General features: G+C 43.9%; 1 long non-coding RNA gene across 3 annotated transcripts; it reads right to left on the bottom strand.

Moving 5' to 3' along the window:
* Nucleotides 1-1,424: 1,424 nt before the first annotated feature.
* On the bottom strand, nt 1,425-20,197 carry LOC121926545. 3 transcript variants are annotated; one of them, XR_006103039.1, is made up of 6 exons: nt 19,985-20,197; nt 18,425-18,599; nt 13,136-13,239; nt 10,314-11,101; nt 4,168-4,340; nt 1,425-1,485 (listed from the first exon to the last, which is right to left on the bottom strand). It is a non-coding gene; the product is annotated as an uncharacterized LOC121926545 (long non-coding RNA). The 3 variants fall into 3 exon arrangements; XR_006103040.1 differs by lacking the exon at nt 13,136-13,239; XR_006103041.1 differs by lacking the exon at nt 13,136-13,239 and having other exon boundaries at nt 10,314-10,467.
* Between the last annotated feature and the right edge of the window lie 4,374 nt (nt 20,198-24,571).

Raw genomic sequence — 24,571 nt, 5'->3', positions numbered from 1 at the left:
GGAGGGAGGAGTCTCTTCTTCCAGGCTAGCCCTGATGGAGCTGGGCTGCCTGTTCAACTCCTTCATAGGCCGGAATATGACAGTTATGGAGGGGGGAGTCTCTTCTTTCAGGCTTGCCCTGATGGAGCTGGGCCTTGGGAGGTAGATCAAGCAGAGAGAAAATGGCCCAAGGGTATCCTGCATGCTTCATGACTGGGTTGAGATCTGAGTGGAGATTTGAATCTAACCCAGGAGTGGGCCCCTCCATATGTTGTTGAACTGCGTCTCCCATCAGCCATGGCCAGGCTAGTTAATGGTGATGTCTGATGGGAATTACAATCCAACATCTAGAGGGGCTCAAGTCATCGAACTGTTTAGCCTCTAGGGATGCTGTAGGGGAGCAGGTGTGGGTTCAATGCAGAACACACAGAATCTCAACCAAAATACCAATTTCATGCTCATAACAACTCTATAAGGTAAGAGCAGCTGGCAAAAAATCATCAAACAAGCTTCATAGTCAGCCCTCCACATTTGCGGCTTTGACTTTTGTGGTTCTGATTATTTGAATAATATGTTCTCTCTAGGAATCCCTAGGTCTTCCAGAGAGATTCTATTGGAAATTGACAACAGAGTTGTGCTGTATGATCTAGAGATTACTAGAGAAAACACTTCTCTAGGCATTTGTAGGCCCTCCAGTATTATTCTACAGTCAACGTCCAGCAGATGTTGACTATGGAGTTGTGAGGGAGGACCTAGAGATTTTTAGAGAGGTGGTCTCTCAAGTTAAAAAGTGGGTTTTTTAAATTGTGGTTTCCCCACTTTCATGGGGGTCTGGGGCCCCTAATCTCACTGAATATGGAGGGAAGACTGTAGCTGTGATGCACAGAGACCTGCCAGCTGAGAAGACACTCCATGCATCTGCAATAGTGGGCTTTAACCCACAAAAGCTTATGTCCTCATCATTTCCTTACATCTTTAGGGGGCCGTAAGTCCTTCCATAGCTATTTGCCCAATTTGATCCACATGACTGCTCCTTTCCAAAACATGCAAGAAATCCAGCCATCCCAAAATGAACCCTGGGCACAATGTGTCTTGAGAAACTCCACTCAAGCTGCCATTCATCACCGACTGTCCCACCACAGCACACAAAGGGGACATCCTAAATCACTCTGAACTGTCTCTGACAGCTAAGCATGAAGGTATAGAGCCAATTAAAATTCTCGTGGCTCAGCAGGGAAGAAAACCAAGGGAACATCCATGCACAAGAGGAGCATTATCTTTTCAAAAGCCAAGAGGGCAAGAGTCCAAGTGGCTGAGAACGGCAGGAGAGTCAGAAAATCTTTCTTGCCGATAGTCTGCCCTTCCAGACACTGGACCAATTGTTCAGTTTTCTATGTCTTCTCAAACGCAGTGCTTGAAATGAACAGTCTGCAGGGCTTTTTTTGCGATTTAATTCAGGAAAGCAGGCTGCTGCATTTGGGCTGGGTCTTTGCTTTGTTTGCAAACCTGTCAAAGAGGCATGTCCAAAATTAGAAACTTCATAGCTGGGCAAGACAAAAAAAACAATCCATTGCAGCCCAACACTGCAAGGTCATAACTTCTCCACACCAGTTCTAAGGGACAACATGACTAAATCCAAGGAATCTTAAATCTCCCTAGAGGCATTTCCCAAATCTCTTTTTCATGTCTTTTTGGTCTGGACCCTGTCCAGCAGGAGGAAAGTGACATGCAATTGGTTTTTCTCAGTAAAACTTCCAAGAGTGCAGATCTGAGACTATTAATTTGCTTTTGGTTAACTTCTGCATTTCACTTGGAAACCACAAATCATTCAGCATCATCGCTTTGTTCTGGCCTGATTCGGGGCTTAATCCAGTCCCCCAGTTCTGTCTTTGTTGACTGCCAAGAAGGACTACAGGGAAGCGTCACAAAGGATGCGTCATCTAAGTGATGAACCTGGGACTGAGGTTGCATTTCACATAGGCGGAAGAGACTCGTGGTGTCTGGATGTTGAAAAAAAAGATTGTTTACGGCATGGAAGGATGAGTCAGATTGGCTGATGACCCTGATTGCCTTTTGTTTTTGAGGCTGTGCTACAAACTAGAGTGAAAGGAACTCAAATCCTGATATCAAGTGGCAGCACAATACACCTTTTGGACTCTGGAAGAGATCCACAGAGAAATAACACAAGGAGGACAAAGTAAGCCAGAGGTTTAGCTGCACATTTACTCTGCATTTGCACTGGAGAAATAACAACAGTTTGACATCACTTTAACAACCATGGACTAGTGCTATGGAATCCTGGGGATTCTAGCTTTGGTGTGGCACCAGTGATCTCTTGACAGAGAAGGCTAAATATCTCACAAAATTACAGTTCCCAGAATTCCATAGCACTGAGGCATGGCAGTTAAAGTGGCACCAAACTAGATTACTTCTGCAGTGTGGATGCAGAGTATGTGCACAGCCGAACCTCTGGCTTAATTATTTTCTTTCTTGTGTTTTCTCTGTGGATCAGTTCCAGATGCAGTTAAAGTGGTGTCAAACTGGATTATTTCTGCAGTGCAGATGCAGCCTTAGTCATATATAGACATGTTAAAATAAACAGAACTGGACTAACTTATATGTTAAGTTGAACACTTTCACAGCCGTCATCAACAGTTTTTTTGTGGGTTTTGGGGGCTATGAGGTCATGTTCTGGAAGAGTTTATTCCTGATGCTTCACCATCAACTGTGGCTGGCTGGCATCTTCAGAGAAAGCTAGCATTGAAGAGAGTTTTGTGTGTGTGTGTGTATATTGTTGGTTGAGAGGTGATTTTCATGTTACTCTGTGTATTGTTCTGTTGCTGAATGGCAAGGCTGAATCCCCCTCACCCTGGCTGGTTTTCATTTACATTTGCTGGGTCTTGATTTTTGTGTTTTTCAGGACTGGTAGCCAAACTTTGGTGGGTTACAGACCACCGAAATGCTGCGGTCTGCTGCCGCTGCCAGTTGCTGCATCCAGGAACCGCAGCAGCCAAACGGCGCGGTTCCCAGACGCTGCCAAGAAGGAGCGCGAAAATCGCGCTCCTTCTTGCAGCCCGGAAAAGACGCCGTGAGGTGCGTCGCGCACTCGCAGCGTCACTTCTGCCGCGCGACATGCGGATGCAGAGTGTCTGTTATGTCAAAATGGCGGTGGCCGTGTGGAATGGCCGCCGCCATTTCTTACAGACTCAGTCCGTGATAGGGTTGGGGCGTCTGGAAGAGACGCCCCTGTCTAACCCTAGCATGGACTGAGTCTGTCATAGGGTGCCCGTCTATAACGGGCCTTTGTTTACTTTAAGGGTTTTTTCTTTCCTGTTGAAGTTGTCCAGGTGTTTATGGATTTCAATGGCTTCCCTGTGCATCCTGACCTGATAGCTGTCAGCATGGTCCAGAATTTCAGTGTTTTCAAACAACATTTTATGCCCAAGATGTTCTGATTTTTCTGGCTGACCCAGTCTACAATGTCTCTCGGGTTCCTTGATTCAATAAACAGATTAACATGCAAATCACCTCTGAAGATGCCCGCCACAGCTGCTGGTGAAATGTCAGGAATACTTTTCTAGAACATGGACTCACAACCCAAAAAACTAAATAAATAAAAAAAAACACCCCTATATGTTGTTGATTTCAATGGGTCTTCCTTAAGTAGGATTAAGTCTGGATCCAAAGTAGAGTATTGTGTTTTTATGCATATTACAATTCAATTGCCCCGATTTGGCAGGGACAGTCACAATTAATCCTGTGTCATCCCACTTTTTCAGTTGTCTTTAAATGTTCATTTCCTCCTCCTCCTCCAACCTTCCTACCTTGTCCTCAGCTTACTTCTACTCTTGGAAACTGATTCAAAGATCAAAAGTAATTTGTATTCCATTAATTCAGCAAGAGAAAAAGCAAAGGAGCCTTGTCCATCTCTGTAGGCTCAGGCAAAAGCAAACAGCTGCAGCCTTTCCTAGCTTATGTTTCTTTCCTCATTAATAACTCTTGCCAGCTTGACCACATTTTGATATTGCTTGGCCACACATGCCCTAGCTTTCATCTGTGAAATGTTGGATGGTACATATTCATTTTCCAAAAGTGAAACACCGTCTGACAGGCTCCATTGAAAGAATTGTCCTCTGCAAAGTCCCAGGTAGTGGGTACAGCCAGGCACCATCTCTCCAGCTAACCTACCTCACAAAGCTGTTGTAAGAAACACATGGGCAGGGCTAAATTCTTAACTCAGCCCTGAACTTTGCAGGGAAAGTTAATGGGTCAAATCACACCTGTGATTTTGTTTTACCATTCATCTTGTTCTGTCTCTATGTCACCGAAGTATCTTCATTGTTGCTATTCATTCTTGAGTCCTTTCGGGGAGAAAAACAGGATTTAAATCAGTCAATCGATAAATATTTGCAATAAGTTAGGATGCAAGCTCTCAGATAAATACAAGCAAAGATGAAATGCAAGCTAAAGCCATGTCTGCCTTGTGACAATAAAACCTGACTAGAAGCAACCATCTTGGCATACTTATGTACATTATAATTTCATTTAATTTGGAGAGTGTATTCGGCTTTGGGTTATTGGACTGAGGCCAGGAGATATATAGGTCGCTGGTGCTCTGCAAGATCATCGGATATCTTCTCTTTTCAGTGTTCGCTAGGCCCTATTCATGTTCAGGCATATCTCTGTGACCATAAGATCTAGCAACTTGTCTTGTGCCTTCTGAAGAAAGATATAACTGTGGCCTTGTTCACAGTCAGTCCTTCCATGATGGAATTTCTTAGAGTGCAGCCTTTTATACTCAGATGAATATGCATGATCACTTCCAAAAGTACTTGCATCACTTTTAGTTGTTGTTTTTACCTTCAAGTCATTATGGCAACCCTAACATGGCGTTTTCTTGGCAAGGTTTGTTCAGATGTTTGCCACTGCCTTCCCCCGAATGTGTACATCATTTCTTTATATTAATGCATTGCACACTCTAAAAAACATAGGTAATTGTGTGGGAAAAGAATGCTTTTTCTATGTAGATCTTCTAGGTAAATAGTTAGGGACCATATTATGTTCAGAAGATTGTGAAGGCTTTTTAACTCTTATGGCAAGTGTTGAACGTTAGCTCCAATCCAGCTGAGGCTAGCTCTAGGAACAGCAAGCAGGGATTGTCTTGCTGAACTCTAAAGATGCATCATGGTAAAGTCAGAAGTTAAAGTGGTGTCAAACCTTATTATTTCTACAATGTAGATGCTCCCTAGGGAGCTGGTGTAGTGCTGAAGAGTGTTGTTGGCCTAGAGGTCTGGAAGTTGTTGTGTGCCTTCAAATTATTTCCGACTTATGGCAACCGTATCGTGGGATTTTCGTGGCATGTTTTGTCCTTTGCCTTTCAAACATGCCCAATATCATCCATTGGCAGATTCATTCCTGAGCAGGGATTCGAACCCTGATCTCCAGAGCCCTAATCCAACACGCAAACCATTACTGCATACTGGTTCTCTAATAGTAGAGTTCAAATCCCTGCTTAGACTTAGAAAACCACTGGATGTCCTTGAAGAAGCTGCACTCTCTCAACCACGGAGGAAGGTAACGGGAAAGCCTCTCTGAACAAATCTGGCCAAGAAAACCCCTCGATGGGTTTGCCGTTATTATCACCACAAGTCAGAAATGACTAGAAAACAGACACAACAGCAAAGGCATATCCATCTATCCATTCATCCTATGGCTGTTACCGTATGCATTCTTTATATGGAAGTAAAACACATTATGCTATATAAAGAACACAAAAGGTAACAGCCCTACGATGAACAGACAGATGGAGTAAAACACATTATGGAGCCAGAGTGATGTAGTGGTTTAAGTATTATGACGCTGTAGAAAAGGGTTCGATTTCCAGTTTGGCCATGGAAACCCACTGGATAACCTTGGACAAGTCACATGCTCTCAGCCTCAGGGGAAGGTAATGGCAAATCTCTTCTGAACAAATCTTGCTAAGAAAACAAATCAGAAATGACTTGAAAACACACTAGAGGGCATGTCTGTGGGGAGGGTTCCCTTTCATACTTCATAAATACAACACGAAAAATCTGGGATTTGTAGGCTGGTAAGGCACTGGAGCTCAGGGAAAAGCAATGGTAAACCTCCTCTGAACAAATCTTGCCATGAAAAACCCATGATAGGTTAGCCTTAGGGCCACCACAAGTCGGAAATGACTTGAAGGCATACAACAACAACAGTAACAAAATAATAATAATAATAATAATAATAATAATAATAATAATAATAATAATAATAATAGGATTTCTTTCAGAGTAAGCATGCCTCAACACCTATATTTTCTAGCTTTTGAGCAATTGGTTAACTCAAAGGGTTGGAATAAGGCTTCTCAGCAAGGAAGTGCCAGCTGTGCTCAGGGCTTTTGCAGGGACTGGATCATCACCAGTGCAACTATGTGAGATGTAAAACATGCAAAACAAGTTGTGGTTGAGAAATGAGAAGCTTTCTAACACTCCTCCCAGATGCTTGTGCGTATCCATCCACACTAACCTGATCAGCCCAAGACACATGACAACACAACACAAGGATTAAAGGTGGTAGTATCATTCATTAGGATTTGCCAATAAGCTCCAGATGGGGTGGCCATAGATTACGGGTGCACAAAATGAAAGCCATGGGTGGCAGCAAATGACCTTCCTGCTTCTCTCCCCCCCCCCCCCCCCCCCGGAATTTTTTTTACCTCTCATGGCAAATCACTCTGCAAACTTGGGGACAATCTTTTGTTTAAATTCAATTGGTCTTTTAACCACCAATTTTAAGTATCTGGTCATGCTGCTTGTTGTGTGCCTTCAAGTCATTTCTGATTTATGGCAATCTTTAGGCTAATCTTTAATGGGATTTTCTTGGCAAGAGTTGTTCAGAAGAAGTTTGCCATTGCCTTCCTTCGAGACCGAGTGTGTGCAACTTGCCCAAGGTCCCCCAGTGGGATTCGCCTAATCTCCAGAGTCATAGTCTAACGCTCAAACCCCTATGTCATGCTGGCTCTTGCATGTCTAAAAATGCCTTTTGCCTAAAACAGTGTGTGCACGCGCACACACATGAAGGTTTTATTTAAACTGCAACTTCTGAGAAAATACACATGTCCCTCCATATTTGCTAGGGTTAGAGGCACAAGACCCCTGTGAATATGGAAAAAACACAAATAACAAAAACAACGTTTTTACCTGAGAGGACACCTCTCTAGGAATCTCTAGGTCCTCCAGTGCAACTCTATGGCCAACATCCGACAGACACTGACCATAGAACTGCACTGGAGTAGCTACAAATGCCTAGTAGAGTATTCTCTCTAGGAATCTCTAGCTCTTTCAGTACAACTTTTAGTTAGTTAATCTCATTCATGTGAAAGGGATCTAGGAGTCCAAGTAGACCACAAGTTGAACATGAGTCAACAGTGTGATGCAGCAGCTAAAAAGGCCAATGCAATTTTAGGTTGCATCAATAAAAGTATAGTGTCTAGATCAAGAGAAGTAATAGTGCCACTGTATTCTGCTTTGGTCAGGCCCCACCTGGAATATTGTGTCCAGTTCTGGGCCCCACAATTCAAAAAGGACATTGAGAAACTGGAGCATGTCCAGAGGAAGGTAACTAAAATGGTGAAAGGTCTGGAAACCATGTCCTATGAGGAACAACTTAGGGAGCTGGGGATGTTTAGCCGGGAAAAAAGGTTAAGAGGTGATATGACAGCCCTGTTTAAATATTTGAAGGAATGTCATATTGAGGAGGGAACCAGCTTGTTTTCTGCTGCTCCAGAACACAGGACCCAGAGCAATGGATACAAGCTCCAGGAAAAGAGATTCCACCTCAACATTAGGAGGAACTTCCTGAGAGTAAGGGCTGTTCAACAGTGGAACATACTTCTTCCTCAGAGTGTAGTGGAGTCTCCTTCCTTGGAGGTTTTTAAGCAGAGGCTGGATGGCCATCTGTTGGGGATGCTTTGATGAGATTTCCTGCATGACAGGGGGTTGGACTGGATGGCCCTTGTGGTCTCTTCCACTCTACAATTCTAGTTGATCATAGAGTCGCACTGGAGGACCTAGATTTTCCTAGAGAACATATTAATCCAATCCGTGAATAATCAAATCCACAAATATGGAGGGATGAGTGTAATTTGGTATGGCTTTTGCAGAGGTTGCAGGAAGTGTGGCTCACCAAAGTGAGTAAACAATGGCCTTCAGATTTACTGAAATGGCCCCCTCCTGTTATATAAATTATACCTTTCTTCATTGGGAACTTCCTCTGAATGCATTGGCACACTTAGCCCATGAAAAGGGAACTTGGAGCATAGGTTTTTTTTGGGCCATGTGGCCATGTTCTAGAAGAATTTATTCCATTCTGCCAGCATCTGTGGCTGGCCCCTTTTAGACTAACTGCAAAAGAAGTTGTAGCATAAACTTTTGTAGACTTGAGCTACTTCCATGCATCCGAGGTAGTAGACCACGTCTATGGCTGTAGAAATAATCCAGTCGGATACTACTTCAATGCTATGGAATTCAGGGATTTGTAATTTTGTGAGACATTTAGGACCTATACAGACCAGCTCCAAAGGCTAGCCTGTGGGCAGAGTCGGGGCACAGCGTCCTGACAATCATGCCCTTACTCCACCCCAGGACACCATGATGCTGTGAGCCACTCCAGATGGCGCATGGCATCATGGCACAACTCCAGCACTGCATCCAGATGATGCAGCACTGAAGGGGCACCATACAGCGATGCTACCGGGGCTATGGCACCCTTTGAAGGCTTTTTACAGCTTCTTTTTGTGCCCTCCAAAGGATGGATCAGGGCTGTGGCATGAAGTTGCCACAGCCCCAACTTGGCTAGGAAATGGGTGGCCTGTAGAGCCCCTTAGTCTTCTCTGGCAGAGAGTTCTGATGACACAACAATCTACACATCCCAGAATTCTATAGCATTGAGGCATAGCAGTTAAAAGCAGTGCCAAATTGCATTATTTTTGCAGTGCAGACGCTGCCTGATACAAATTCTTTTGTAGGTACTCTCAAAGATACTACAAGATCCCTTTGCATAGACATTGCCAACCGACACGGCTAGGTCTCCGAGTACCTCATGAAGTTAGATGAAGTACAAAGATGCAATATTAAACCAGTACAGGAGAGACATTAAGTATGAATAGAAAAATCCTTGCTTTCAAATTGTGTTTAGTCTATATGGCTGTTGTAAATTTACTGGGATACTCTGCTGCCTTTTAATAGTTGGAAACATGCTACATAAAGTTACTATTTAACCCAGTGGTTCCCACCCTTTGGTCTTCCAGGTTTTTCGACTTCATTTTCCAGAAGCCCCAACCACTTTGGCCAACAGTCAAGAATTCTGAGAACTGAAGTTCAAAATATCTGGAGGACAAAAGGCCCCAAACATCTAGGACAGGAAGAGCTGTGCTGCGGGGGTAAGGCCCTGTCCCATGATAAATTGCACAGCACCTTTCTGAACTGCTTTTATAACACAATGGAAGATCTTCTTGTCCCTTTGGAAGATGCTTAACTTGAAATACGTTTGCATCTATTGGGCAACATAGTAATAAACTTTCTTTCTGGGGCTATCAGCAGCCTTGCCTTTCCAGTAGTGGTACGGTATTTTTGTGTGTGTGCCTTCCGGTTGTCGACTTATGGTGACCCCATGAATTTTACAGCGTTTTCTTACGCAAGGACTACTCTGAAGAACATTTGCTTGGCTCACTTGTCTGTGGAAGACTGGAAGCATCTCAACATTGTGACTTAAGTATGTCACTCGACTGTTGTTTAGTTTCTGCTTGGCAGTAAAGAATTCTTGTCATGCCTTCTTCCCCATCATCCACACGAGGCCTCAATTCCCTGGTGCTTTGGAAATTTTCTAGTTTGTTGTTGTGTGCTTTCAAGATGTTTCAGACGTATGGTGACCCTAAGGTGACTTGAACCCTATAATGGGGGTTTCTTGTCAAATTTCTTTGGGGGGTGGTGGTTTGCCATTGCCTTCCCGTGAGGCTGAGAGTGTGACATGCCCAACATCACCCAGTGGGTTTCCACAGCCAAGCAGGGATTCAAACCCTGGCCTCCAGTCATAGTCCAACACTCAAAGCACTATTCTATGCTGGTACTGCTGCATTTTGTTTTCCCAGTCAGTTTTCAATACATACACCTTTGGGCTTTTAATATCTCTCTCTCTCTCTCCAATGGTTAGAGAAGACACCTGGCTTAACATGACATATGGCCATGTGCTTTCAGCAAGCACAGGATGAGATTTCTGCTAAGTAGCTTATGATGCATCAAACAGTTAATAAACTTTCAAATGACAACCTTAGGTCTCCACCCTTGGTGGCTTGAAAAAGCAGCCATTCTATTTAGGTTATCTCGGCTTCCTAGGTCTGCCTTGATGAAGAGCTTTCTAGGCTTCCAGTTTGCTTAGTCTGAAAAGACACAAGATTAGCATTATTGTAGTCCCAGCAGCTGCCTGAAAAGAAAAGAAAACTGAAGTTAGTGTGACTTGTTTTGAGAGATGCGCTCTTATTGCCAGCTGAGTCGTGGCTTTCAAATTTCCAGTACTGTACATGTTCTTAGTGTCATTGCAAATTACTTAATATTTATTTTAATAGATGCCACTTTGATTCAGCACTGAAGCAACTGGGTTAAATTGGGTAATGAAATCTTATTTTGTGTGTGTGTATTTCTTTGCTTGCTCTTGTCAATTCAGAGTCTTGCAACATTCAATAAACACCTCCATGCTTTGCCTTTGTCAGCTGAATAACCAACAGGGCAGGCAGGTAAGGCTTTTCCACTATACCGCAAATGGGACTCGAAACTACACCTGCTGAACTGTTGGCAATGCTGTTCCTAAAGCCTTAGGGCAGGGAACTGTCCAATTAAAGATTGTATGTACAGCGCTGTGTAAATTTACAGCGCTTTATAAATAAAGGTTAATAATAATAATGATGATAATAATAATAATAGGCAAAGTCCATTAGCACAATCCACAATCCAACTTCCTCTGGACTTGTGTACACTCCTTTGGTTGAAAATGAGGTGATTTGCATGAAGTCAGCCCAGATTCAATTCCTGCTACCTCCAGCGAAAAGGATTAGGTAGCACTACAAAGGGAGAAACAGAAATTACATGTTACAAGTATTACTATCAAGAGGCATCTTGACAAGCTGGAGCACATCTGAATTGTCTGGAAACTATGCCCTACAAAGAGAAGCTTAGGGAGCTGGGTATGTTAAGGGGTTATATGATAGCCATGTTTAAACATTTGAAAGAATGGATCAAACCTGTTTTCTGCTGTTCCAGAGAACAGGACCCAGAGCAATGGGAACTACAGGAAACCTACAGGAAAAGAGATCCCCTCAATAATGGGTCTTCCACCACACAACAAGGTTGGGGAAGACGACTTCTTTGAGTAACTCAAAGTAGGCCAAACAAGGATTTCTGAATCTTGATAGGTCAGCTCACGTTCTAGCATGTGTATGCACCTTTAAGTCACCTGTTGACGTATGGCATCTCCATGCTATTTAACATTTACATGAAACCGCTGGGAGAGATCATCCGGAGACATGGGGCGCGGGGTTATCAGTACGCTGATGACACCCAAATCATTTTCTCTATGTCTCCGACTGATGCAGTGACTGGGGATGGCGTCTCTCCTCTCGTGGCCTGTCTGGAGTCAGTAATGGGCTGGATGAGGAAAAACCGACTCAAACTAAATCCAGAGAAAACGGAGGTACTAGTGATAGGTTCCCCCGGTCCAGGAATGGCGGTGGTTCCACCTGTCCTGAACAGGGTCACGCTCCCTGTGAAGGACTCCGTGCGCAGTCTGGGGGTGCTTCTTGACTCGTCGCTCCACCTGACTGCTCAGGTGAATGCGACGGTCAAGAGCACTTGTTACCAGCTTCGGCTGATTCGCCAGCTGCGCCCATACCTGGACCGGAGGGACCTAGAAACTGTTGTACATGCTCTGGTAACTTCGAGATTGGACTTCTGCAACATACTCTACATGGGGCAACCCTTATACCAAACTCGGAAGCTCCAAATGGTACAGAATATGGCAGCCCGGCTAGTCACTGGCGTATCCAGGACCAGCCACATAACACCTGTGCTTAAAGATCTCCACTGGCTGCCTATTCACTTCCGAGCTCAATATAAGGCGTTGGTTATTACCTATAAAGCCCTAAATGGCTTGGGTCCAGGATTCCTAAAGGACCGCCTTTCCCCGTACAATCCGCCTCGCACCCTCAGAACATCTGGGCAGCAACTACTGAAGGTGCCTGGGGCTAGGCTAGCTTCTACTTCTAGAAGGGCCTTTACCACAGCTGCCCCAGCCCTTTGGAATACGCTGCCCACGGAACTCCGCTCATCCACCACCCTGGCCCAATTTAGGAAGGATCTTAAAACCTTCCTATTTAAACAGGCATTCCCCGACTAAATATCCTGTGGGCCTCCCTCCTCTTCCGTGGCCATGAGGATGGGCTATCGGGGCCTTTGCTATTGTTTTTAGATTGTGTTTTATTGATGTTTATGTTTTTAATCTGTATTTGTATGCACTTGTTGCATTGTTGTAAGCCGCCCTGATCTTTTTGGAAGGGCGGGATATAAATAAAGATTTTATTATTTATTATTTATTAATTTCGTAGTTTTCGTAGGCAAAAAATACTTAGGGATGGTTTTGCCAGTTCCTGCCTCACTATAAATTCCTGCATACAAAATTGGTTATCTTTAGGCATCTGCCTTTCTGGTTGATGGACATCAGGATTCCAGGTTTTAAAAAATCCTGCACAGTTCAGATATTTCATTTCCTTCCTTATGAATGCAACTTGGTCCAACTGCTACAAGGAAAGGTCACAGGTTTGATCTGCTCCTGAAGTGAATACAGATTTCTTTAGAACTCAAGTCTAAGTATGGGAAATGATTTCAAAATTGCAATGAATGATAGGTCAGGAAATGAAATCATTAATTCACCTAGCTATAAAGAAACACTGTGGTTATCCAGAAATGTTGACACACGTCCATATTGGTTCCACAGTGAAATTCAGTCCTTCCGCTATTCAGCCCATTTACAGGGCAAGTTAGATAAGAGGCCAAAATTGTTCCTCTGTGAAATAAAATGGGCGTTTTCTCAATTTTGTTACCTTTTCTTAAGTTCTTCTGTGCCTTTACAAATAACTAGGTAGGTAGCAATGCATTTCTAGCACCTGAAGCAGCACCAGTAGCACAGATAAGGAAAAACACCTTTCTGGAAGATGAAGGAGAGTCAAGAAAAATACATTGGGATATCAAATCCAACACTTCCTCAGTTCCAATGGAGTAATGCCAAAGGATACTGGTAAAAGTAATTAAAAATTTAAATTCCCTCCCAGACAAGACTGCTTATGATATAGCAAGATCAGCTGATGACATTTAACTTGGAAGGAACAGAGTAATTGACCAGCAAGTAACAACTTAACTTTCTCACGTACGATAAATGTAAACCTGGATATCTTTTACACATTAGGGTTGCATTCCTAAGAAAAGAAACAAGTCCCAGAAGCAGTCATTTGGATTTACTGTGCAAGGTCATAGCTGCAAATGAAGATGCTAAACATGCTCAATACCTTTCAACTGTCTAGCATGCGTCTCTGTGGACGTGTTAGTAAAACCATACTGATCCAGAGATCTATTTTTTGCTGTGTGCCATAAAGTCATTTCTGACAACCCTAAGGTGAATCTATCATGGGGTTTTCCTGGGGTTGAGTTTCAGTTGCCTAAGGTCACCCAGTGGGTTTCCATGGCCAAGCGGAAAACCAAACCCTGATCTCAAGTTGCAGTCCAACACTTACAACATGCTAGCTTTGTACTGGAACAGAAATTATGTCAAGCTGGTGAATACATTGGTTGCAGCTTTTGAATATATAAATGCTGAAAGCTCGAATTTTAGAAGCATTTTGCCAACTCTAGACGGGACTAAGTGATGTGCAACTGGAGATCACATACTCTGTCTACTGGACAGCTATCCAGGTTTTCACATTTCCTCTTGTAGAAATTGAGAATCCCTAAAAAGTTTCCTGTCCCCACATCTACCGTTTCCAGGTTAACATTTATCTACAAGAATTTGTACCATACAGTTATAAATCCCCAACACATCTTTTGCTACTGCTTACTTCTCACATCAGCCTTTCATCCATGCTGAAGTCTAGCCTGCAAACTCCTCAGAGCAACCATCTCCTGTTTTGGTTTACGTTATTAGAATTGTGATCAATTCTAGGAACCATTTATAATTGTAGCCCCGTCTGAAAGTGAGAAATGAAGGAGCTCTGAGACAGAACACATGCTTTACAATTGTGTAAGCTCCAAAATTCAGTCCTTGACATCTCTTTTAAAAGACTGCAGGTATGTTGGTACATTTGTTTATATATTTTGTTTGTCTGTTTTTTCTAATAAAAAATATTAAACTCTGTTACAGAGCTATGAAGTGGAAGGAATATGGACTGCTGAAGCATAAGGACGGTTTAAAATTTAGGCCCTATACAGACAGGCCAAAATAAAGCTGAGTCACTTTGGAGGTATGGTGTTTCAATGATGCATGCGTCCTAAGAGTCTGGAAGCTGCACCAAAGCTGCACTCCAGTCCTTAGGACTAGAGCATGGCTTTGGTGCAGCTTCTGGACTCTTAGGACGCATGTATCATTTAAACAGCATACCTCCAAAGTGACCCGAAGCAGTTTTATTTTGGTTGTCTGTATCAGGCCTTAGTTTCAGATTGCGCATGTTTTTCTCTCATTCAGCCATGGTATAGCATACCACTTTAATTCCTGCTGGATCAAGGGTTAAGATACACATGCCCACCCATAAAAGCAATTGCCCAGGAACACAAATCAGCTCCAGACTACAGAAAGCTCTAGTGTGCCATGTTTCAAGGCAAGGAGGTGAAGTCACATTCCACATCCTCTGCTCCTGTAGACCCTGAAAGACACTGCAGATTTGAATATTAAGCGTTGTGCATTTCCCATTAATTGCTTAACTTAGTGTCTGCTTTAGCAACTCATCTGGAAAGAAAATTGGCAAAATGGAAGCAGGGGGGAAGAGAACCACTTTACCCCAATCACATGAATACTGCATGCCACTGATGGACTAGTTCTTCTTGGACGAGTTTATCAAGTTAACTTTTGCTGTTTCTAATCTGCTCTTTGCTATGTGTCTTCAAGCTGCTTGTTGACTTATGCCTACTCATAGAATCATAAAAGCATAGAGCTATACAGTCGGAAGAGACCACAAGAGCCATCCAATCCAACCACTGCCATGCAGGAACTCACCATCAAAGCACCCCCATGAATTTTAGTTTTCTTAGGCAAGGAATATTCAAGAGGTGGTTTTGCCACTCCTTCCTCTGAAATACAGCCTGCAGCATCTGGTATTCATTGGCAGTCTCCCACCCAAATGCCAACCAGGGCTGCCAATGCTTAACTTCCAAGATCAGAAGGAACTGGTGCCTGTAGAGTATTTAGAAATCCCCTTTTCTGTATACAGTATCTGAAATGGCATGGAAGCATTCAAAAACTGCATGTGCGCAAACAGTATGTGAAGATGCCGTACATATTAGAATTCTGCTCATAACCTTCCATTTTATACTTGAAGGTCAGAGTGGAGCTTGTACATGAAAGAAAACTAGGAGCAGGGCTAATGGGTGGTTCCATGTAAACTTCTTCATGTGTCTAGCCTGCAATTCTTATGAACTCTTTTACACCCTCAGTCCTTTTTCTATCTAATTGGAGGTTTTGTAGCAGCATTGATACTGGGAAGATGGCAGAGGGCTAGACGAACACATTTGGTGTTGAATTGCAGCAGCATGTCTGACCCTACTGCAGCAGTGTATGCCTGCATCCAACAGGCAAGGTAAACAAGCAATGTCCCCCAGAATCCCTGAGCCTGCTTGAACAGCAAAGGAGAAAGAAAGCAGGAGAGCAGAGAAGTCTCACCAGCTGCCACCAGGATGCTAAACAAACACAGATCTATAAGTCTGGGTATCAAAATGGAAACCACAAGAAAAGCAAAGGCTGCTTCGCTTACCTGAGCAGACGATATCATTTCACATACAGATATTAATTTTTGATGTAAACTTTTCTGAAAAATTTTGAACTGCTCTTCTTGCTTGTGGTGCAGGACCCTCGTATCATTCTTTTTACACATCTAATACCAAATTTTCAGTTAAAGGTACAGTCCGCCCACACCATCTGCAGGCATGCCATCCGTGGACTTGAGCTCACGTGGATGGCAAGCCCGGGGGGACAAAATGGCGCACATAAACGGTACTTGAGGTCCTACATTTTTTCACATATGTGGGTGGTGGTGGTAAGAAACAGATTCCCCACGTATACAAAGGGATTACTGTAGTAATGTCAAGGAACACATTTACTTCCTCAGCCATACATGCTCACAATCCCCACTGCAATGAATAGAACCAAAAGACTGTGATCCTGTGTCAGAGATATTCAAAGTATAGCCCTCCAGCTGTTGTTGGACTGTAGCTCTCAGTATTCCACAACACTGTCCATGCTGGCTAGGGCTGATGGTTTCACAACATTTAGAGGACCACACTTTGCCCACCCTTGTCTCAGGCACTCTTAACTGGGACTTAATCTTCTGTTGGACACAGTGGATTGTATATCTGGATTTATGCACACAAGTTTTTGCTACAGGGCGCTGCACAGAATTAAGACAAAATTGATGACCAACTTTACATGTACAAACTTTCAAGATCCTGAAATCATTATCAGACAAGGAATCACAAAAACGTAGCGTGGTGGAGAGGTAACAAAATAAAAAGATCGCCATTTCAACAAGTTATTTTTCTGCCCCTCCAACCTAATTATCTCTTCCCACCTCCCTTTTATAGCTTCTTGTCTGATGAAGAAATCTCCAGATCTGGAATGTTTGCTCCGTATTTCACACACTGGATTGCCCATTTATTGCCTAATCTTGGATCATAACATAATGTACTACGACTAAAGAAAGCTCAGTTGGAAAAAAGGGTTCCCCATGAACTGTATAATAGCCCAAATGTATTTTCAGAATTAGAAGTGGGATTGCCTCATTATGTTCCAATGTCAACAGAACGCGGGTGAATTAAAAGGGGGAAAGTAGTCAATTTTCTCCTCCTTTTTCTTCCGACGTGTGTGTGCAGAGAGCAGAAATACTTACAATGCAAAGAATACTAAAAAACTACGCTTGCTAACCCTGAAAGAAAAGAGAATGAAAGGTAATAATAATTACACACATTTGCAATCTCTGGCTGCATCTGATAATTGTTCCATTTCTAGCCAGGATGTTAAAGGCTTTTATCGCTGATGTTACTAAATATTAGTTTTGATTGCTTCAGCTCAACGCAAGAACTCTTCCATCTTTTCCTGACACAACTGCAACTCTCAGAAATCATTCCATTAGTATGCCTTAATAATCATTCTCCCTTACAAATTAGCAAGCGAGTATCGCAAAGCTAGTAAGCTTTTCATTGTCAGTATTGGTGCTGCTGCGAACAGACAATCGTTCCTGTAGTTTTATTTGTGGCTCTTCACAAGGATGGCCCAGATTGTATGCCTTACCTTTCGCTTTCTTTAATTCTTACAATGTTTACTCTTCTCTTCTTTTCAGCATGTATTCTTAGATGTTGCTTTGTTACAATAGGTTTTATATATACATGTCACGATGCTGAAATAATGATCCTATTTTTAGGCAATAAAACTATCAGCTAAAGCACCATCTTTTTAGCATCTTGGGACATGCATTCTTTTTTTGGGTCTGATGGATTTTTATTTCCCCTTTCTCTCTTCCTTCTATGATGCATGAACCTCTGTACTGAAACGTTTCAACTTAAAAATTACATTGCTGCAACCCAGCTGCCTTTCATCAGGTTTTTCTCAAACCTGGAATGATAAGATTCCTTATGCCATGTCAATAGGACCAGTTTCTTCTATCGGGATAAAACAAACAAACAGGATTTTCATGACTGTATAATGTCGTGCTGCAAATAAGACTGCAAGTTTACTAGACTGGGGAGAAGGGGATCTCTCAAAGGAGAAGCAGAGACCATTTCTATATCCTGCAATAGTTTGCTGTGTTTCTATACTGTATACGTTGGAGGAAGAGGTGTCCTTTCCCTGACAGCCCATTCGGCCAAGGAAGGAGAAGGAACAAAGGATAGCAATTAAACAAATACTGGATGAGTATCCCTTAATCCAGAATACCAAAATACTCCAGAATTGTCCTGACGGGTGGCTGAGATAGTGATATCTTTGGTTCGTGATGGTTCAGCGTACACAGACTTTGCTTCATGCATAAAACTATTAAATAATATTATGTATAAAACTAATTTCAGGGTATGTACAGTATATAAGGAGAATATGACACACACTGTAACTTAATTTCATGTTAAGATTAGGATCCCACCTCCAAGATACCGTATTATATATGGGCAAACGTTCCAAAGTCCAAAACTCTTCTGGTCCGAAGCATTTCAGGCAAGGGATGCTCAGCCTGGATGTATAGAGAAATAAAAGAGTAAGACTGTGGAAATAAAAAGTGGCTCCATGTCTGGATCCGTTCCATTAAAGCACAGGATCACCTACAATACAGAAATAATATTATTAGTTCATTTATCTGTTTTAATTCTGAGACTTCTTTCTCCCAGAAAGGGACCCAGGCGGCTCACAGGTAAAATGGTTTAAATAGTTTTTAAGCAATTATAATTGTCTAGTTTTGACGCTAGTCAGTCAACATGGTGCAGGGTTCGAATCCCAGCTCAGCCATGAAACTCAGTGGGTCACTTTGGGCAATGTCACACTCTCTCAGCCTCTGGGGAAGGCAATGGCAAACCCCCTCTGAACAAATCTTGCCTAGAAAGCCCCATGACAGGGCCGCCATGGGTAAAAAAGGTCTCGAAGGCACCACTTTAAGTGCTCTATGGCATCCTGGGATGTGTAGTTTTGTGACAAAGAGACGGCTTAAAGACCTTGTAAAACTACTCATCCCAGAATCCCTCAGGATGGAGCTGCAGCACCTAAAGTGGTGTCAAGCTGCACTATTTTTACAATGTGGATGCACCCACAATTTACAGGTAAAATACTAGTTTCTTAATAATAACAATTATTATTATTATTATTGGTTTTGTTTCCAACTTGGCGACCCTTTCATGGGGTTTTCTTGGCAAGATTTGTTCAGAGGAGGTTTGCCATTGCCTTCCCCTGAGGCTGAGAGAGCGTGACTTCTTGCCCAAGGCTACTCAATGGGCTTCATTGCTGAGCCGGGATTCGAACCCGGGATCCAAAGTCGAAGTCCAACGCTGAAAGCGTTATGCCACACTGGCTCAGGCCCCAGCTCAAAAGACGGCTACCTTTTACATTGGCTTGGCTATCCCGACCTCCTCCTCCTCCCTCCATCCCCTTCACAACAACAACCCCGCGAGGTTGGCCACAAGCTCTGTGGCGATTAAGGACCTCGACCTCCCATTGGAACAAAGGAGGCTCCTCCTCTCTCTCTCTCTCTCCCAAGCAGCCCACTTAATACTGGATGTTGTTATGGGGCATACTGGAACCAATGCCAGCACTTGCCCATATGGGAACCATACTTGCCCATAGGGAGACATTGGAGAAGATGTGTTTCCACAGGGAAACAATGGGCGAGGGTTTAATATTTCTCTATGGGGAAGCGTTCCCCATTGATTCCCTATGGACAAATAATCCCCAGTCTTCCCTATGGGCAGCAAGTACTCTCCTCGAACCCGCCACCTCCGGGACCAGCAGCCACCCCTCCACGGCCCCGCCCCGCCCCGCCCCGCGTGCTGCGAACCCCTTTGAGCCACCGAAGGAACCCGCGCAGCCCGATTACTTTTAGGACCCTTAAAATTAGGCCGAGCAGCGAGAGCGCGCTCCTCTCCCGGACCCCCTCCGGCGCGCGCACGTCTCTCCATTTACTGCAATGGGAGAGAAGAGAGGAAACCCCAGCAATTACCAAGCGCCTTTGAAGACTTTTGACCCTTGTTTCTTGCCGCCGATGCCTCTACGACGCGTCCCTTCATTTCGCCTCAGGCCTAGGCCGCTTCTTTCCTTTTCACTCTCCCCCATTCCCCTCACAAATGAAACCGCTCATTGCTTCACTTGCCGCCGCCAAGATGGCCGCTCTGAAAGAACGGGAGCGAAACCTCCCTCTCTATCCTAGCCTTAACCTAGGCCCCACCCATCTTCGGGAAGGCCTTTCTTCCATCTGAGGCGGCGCGGCGCGGCGTTTCATGGGAAGCGTAGCCTCTCGGCGTACAGGAACCTATGCATTGGATCCTACCCCGGAACTACATTTCCCAGAAGCTTGCGGGAAGGTTCCCTCAGGGGCCAATGAGAAGGCGTCGCCTTCTCATTGGCCCCTCCCACATCGAGAAGTTATTTCATTAGCTCCGCCCCTATGCCTTTTTTCCTATTGGTGGGTTTGCCTCGCTCGACCGTTGCTATGGTAACGAGGCCTACCTAAAGGGCCTCGAGGAGTGGATCCACGGCGTAAATTTTCGCTAGTGTTTCCAGTTGTGGCCTCCACAATTTTTATGTTTTTATTTAGCTTCTAAAACACATGTACCTAAGGAAGTGGGTTTTTAAATAAGGACAGACACAGGTCGGCTAGTTAACGGCTTTATTGCGTTAGGCCTGCAAAACGAACTGCGCCTTTCTCCTGGCACTCTGCCCAGCCTCAGGTCTCTTCTCTCTGGGAATCATGGGATTGCCTCCAGGGTGTATCGCGTCCTGGTTAGCTCTTGGCTCTGCTGCAGCTAATGGTTCTTCAGATGTTTTTCTGTACAGTATCTGGCAAAGAACCACGCGATTACCGTTGCATAGATACACGGCAGAAAGAAGTAATACCACAATGTCCAAGGGTCTTCATAGGCGGGATAGACACATGCCCTGCCTTCTGTTTACATAGCTTTTAAAGGCCGTTACGTTCTGGTGTCAAACCTTGGAGTCGACAACTCCTCGGCTGGATCTTGTCTCTAAACGACCTGAATGCAAGTAGGACAATATCATCTGCCAGGGGACCCAGGACTGTAAAATAGCACCAGAGGAAGAAACGGTGTCCTCCATTTTCCGGACAAAAACAGAGCTGCCTCAGGTATTCATAGGCATAGCAGTGAGGAGGCATTGGCTGAAGGTCCTTCTCCCACTGTCCTTCTGGCATCTGAGGGTCAGAACTTCATCATAGCTACTGGGGGCCGGGGATATATCCCAAAGCCGTTTATTCCGATCTCGGGACTACATTTCCCAGAAGCCTGCGGGGATGTTTCCTCAGGGACCAATGAGAAGGCGCCGCCGTCTTCGCTCCGGCTTCCCCCTCCCACCTCGAGAAGGATGATGTCATCGCAAACCCGGGCAAAAGGCGGCGCGCGCTGCCTGCTGCAAATGCATTGTGCAAAAGATCCTCCTTGTGTGCAACCTCCTCCTCCTCCGAAGCAACTAAGGGCTGACTCCAAAGCAGAAAGGGGGCGGGTTTGGGAGTGGGAGGGGAAAAGGAGAAGCAATGCAGGGGGAAATAAATAAATAGTAATAACCCCCCACTCTTCCATACTTGGCACTGCTTGCATCCCAAAGGGCAGCTTTGCAAGCTTTTACTTTCCAAGCTCTTGCCCCAAATAAATGCCTGAGTGACTGGTGCTTTAATTCCGACCCAAGCGCTTGGATTTATGACCCTCCTTTTTTATTTTTCCAAAAATAATACATTTTTGTTTTTTACCCAAAAAGGGGAGCCCAGGGCGGAGCAGCCATCCCAAACCAGGTGAGTGACGATGATGATGATGATGATGATGCCTTATTATTATTACCCATGGCCTCCTCGGTGTGCTTTTATTTCTCCCTTCCCAGATAAAGGGTTCTGCATCAATTGCTTTGCAGTTTTGTTTCTGCAAAAGCTGGGGAAAGGTCTGCTGCCTGTGGCTTGTTGCTGAGGACGCTTTTGTCTCGATGCTCATTCTTTTGCATCATTGATTCCTTTTATTCTCGGATTTGTTTTAATGATGTTTTATTGTAGTACGGATGGAGGGTGGGAGGGAATTGAGGGATGTGTTTTTAATTGTGTGTTGTATTTTATATAGTATTGTACCCGATGTTGAAAGTGGGATAGTCCTGAGGCTGGTGGGCATTTTCAGTTAGTAGTTTAACTCAGAAAATGAAAATCTAAGAAGCAGTTAGTAGTACTGTAGTAGTAATAGTAGTTGGGGGTGAGGAGAGATGTAGCAAAATACAATGCAAGGTCTGATGTCAATGTGACTAATATCAAGGAGACCTTGAAGCCCATCCAACTTGATGCTCCCAACAACTGCATGAAAGGCTCTTAATTTTATTCCTTCCCTCTTTGAGTTTGTTGCAAACCTGGTGTTTCCCCTCCTTCCTCTTATTCTCCTCCACCTTTTCTTTTCCTTTCTTTTTGGGAGAGGGATATGCAGAAGGAGCCCTAGAAATAAAGAGAAAGAGAGAGAGATATAGCCTTGCCTGAAGAATGCTTATGAGACAGGGTTTGCTTTTCCTTCCTTCCTTCCCTCTCTCCCTACCCTCCCTTCTGCCTTTTCCTCTCTTCCAGATGTTGGAGAAGAAGGGAGGAAGCAACTCATTGCGGTATTGATTACAGCAGAGGAAAGGGGGCACATTGGGGAATGCTTGCCCATAGGGAGACATTGGAGGATTTTTGTCCATAGGGAAACATTGGGGAACAGTTGTCCACAGGGAAACATATCTGTCCATAAGGAAACATTGGGGAATGCTTGCCCATAGGGAAACATAGCAGAATACTGAAAAATGTAAGGGATAGCACTTAGAGTGGAAAAATGAAATGCATAGATTTAGGATGGGGGGCACCTGGCTTAAGGAGACTGTGTGTAAAAGGGATTTAGGAGTCCTAGTAGGCCACAAGTTGATTCAACAGTGCGATGCGGCAGCTACAAAGGCAAATGTGATGTTAGGCTGCACCAATAGAAGTACAGTGTCTAGATCAAATAGTGCCACTCTGTTCTGCTTTGGTCAGATCTCACCTGGAATAATGCATCCAGTTCTGGGCACCACAATTCAAAAAGGATATTGACAATCCAGAGGAGGGAGACCAAAATGGTGAAGGGTCTGGAAACCATGCCTTATGAGGAGAGACAAAGGGAGCTGGGTATGTTTAGCCTGGAGAAGGGATGGTTGAGAGGTGATATGATAGCTCTGTTTAAATACTTGAAGGGATGTCATGTTGAGGAGGGAGCAAGTTTGTTTTCTGCTGCTTCAGAGACTAAAACACGGAACCGTGGATGCAAGCTACAGGGAACGAGATTCCACCTCAACATTTGTAGGAACTTCCTGACAGTAAAGACTGTTTGACAGTGGAACAAACTCCCTCGGAGTGTAGTGGAGTCTCCTTCTTTGGAGGTCTTTAAGCAAATGGTAGATGGCCATCTGTTAGGGGTACCTTGATTGTGATTTCCTGCATGGCAGAATGGAGTTGGACTGGATGACCCATGTGTTGCCTTCCAGCTCTTTGATTCTATGATTTTTTACTTGTCCATAGGGAAACATTGGAGAATACTTGCCCATAGAGAAACATTGGAGAATACTTGTCCATAGGGAAATATAGGGGAATACTTGCCCATAGAGAATCATAGCATCCATAGGGAATACATTGGATAATACTGGTACTTGCCCATAGAGAAATATGGGGGATGTATGTGCCCTTTGAGAAACACTGGGCAAGTATTCAATGCTTCTGTATGGGCAAGTATTCTCCAGTGATTCTCTGTGGGCAAGTATGGTTTCGCTATGGGCAAGTACTATCATTTGTTTTAGTATGTTCCGGACTCATTCTGCTTTCCTCTCTCCTCCTGAATTCCCTTAAAACAAAAATGTTTCTTCTTTTCCTAGAACTCAAAAGATGAAGGAAGTAGGCTCAAATCTAGGAAAGCTCATAGTTCCAGCTTCTTTCTTTCAGTTAGTCTCAAAGGTGCTACAAGATCCATTTGCAGACTGATTTTCCAGACGAATGCAGCAAAAGTCAGGCAGAAGGTCCAGTCCACACTGCGGAAATAATCCCGTTTGAGGAGGATTGTTGGGTGAAGGGATGTAGTTCCAGGGAGGGTCTGTCTTGGCCATCATTCTCTCCTCCTGAATTCCCTTAACACATAAAAAGATTTTCCCTCCCTTTCCAATAATGCAAAGATAGAGGAAGGAGGCTCAAGTCTAGGCAAGTCATTCCGCTGAATGGAAGAATTGAATGTGATGGTATGAAGCTGTATTTTTAATGCTTTACACACATTAAAAACGCTGAGAGATAGTCACCTCTCTGCATGTAGTAAAATAGCACATTCATGCATCTGAGGAAGGAGGCTCAAGTCTAGGAAAGCTCATGCTATCAGCTTCTTTCTTTCAGTGATCGCACTACACTCTTAAAGTGTTACATCTTTGATTTCTTTCACAGAGTTAGGTCCACAATACACTGCAGAAATAATCCAGTTTGGACCCCCTTGCTGAGTACTAGAGAATTCTGGGATCTGTAGTTTTGTGAGACATTTAGCCTTCTCTGTCAGAGACCTCTGGT

This window comes from Sceloporus undulatus, chromosome 3 (assembly GCF_019175285.1).
Source record: "Sceloporus undulatus isolate JIND9_A2432 ecotype Alabama chromosome 3, SceUnd_v1.1, whole genome shotgun sequence".
NCBI lineage: Eukaryota > Metazoa > Chordata > Lepidosauria > Squamata > Phrynosomatidae > Sceloporus > Sceloporus undulatus.
Note: the sequence above shows the minus strand (reverse complement) of the source record. Positions and strands in the feature narration are given on the sequence as shown.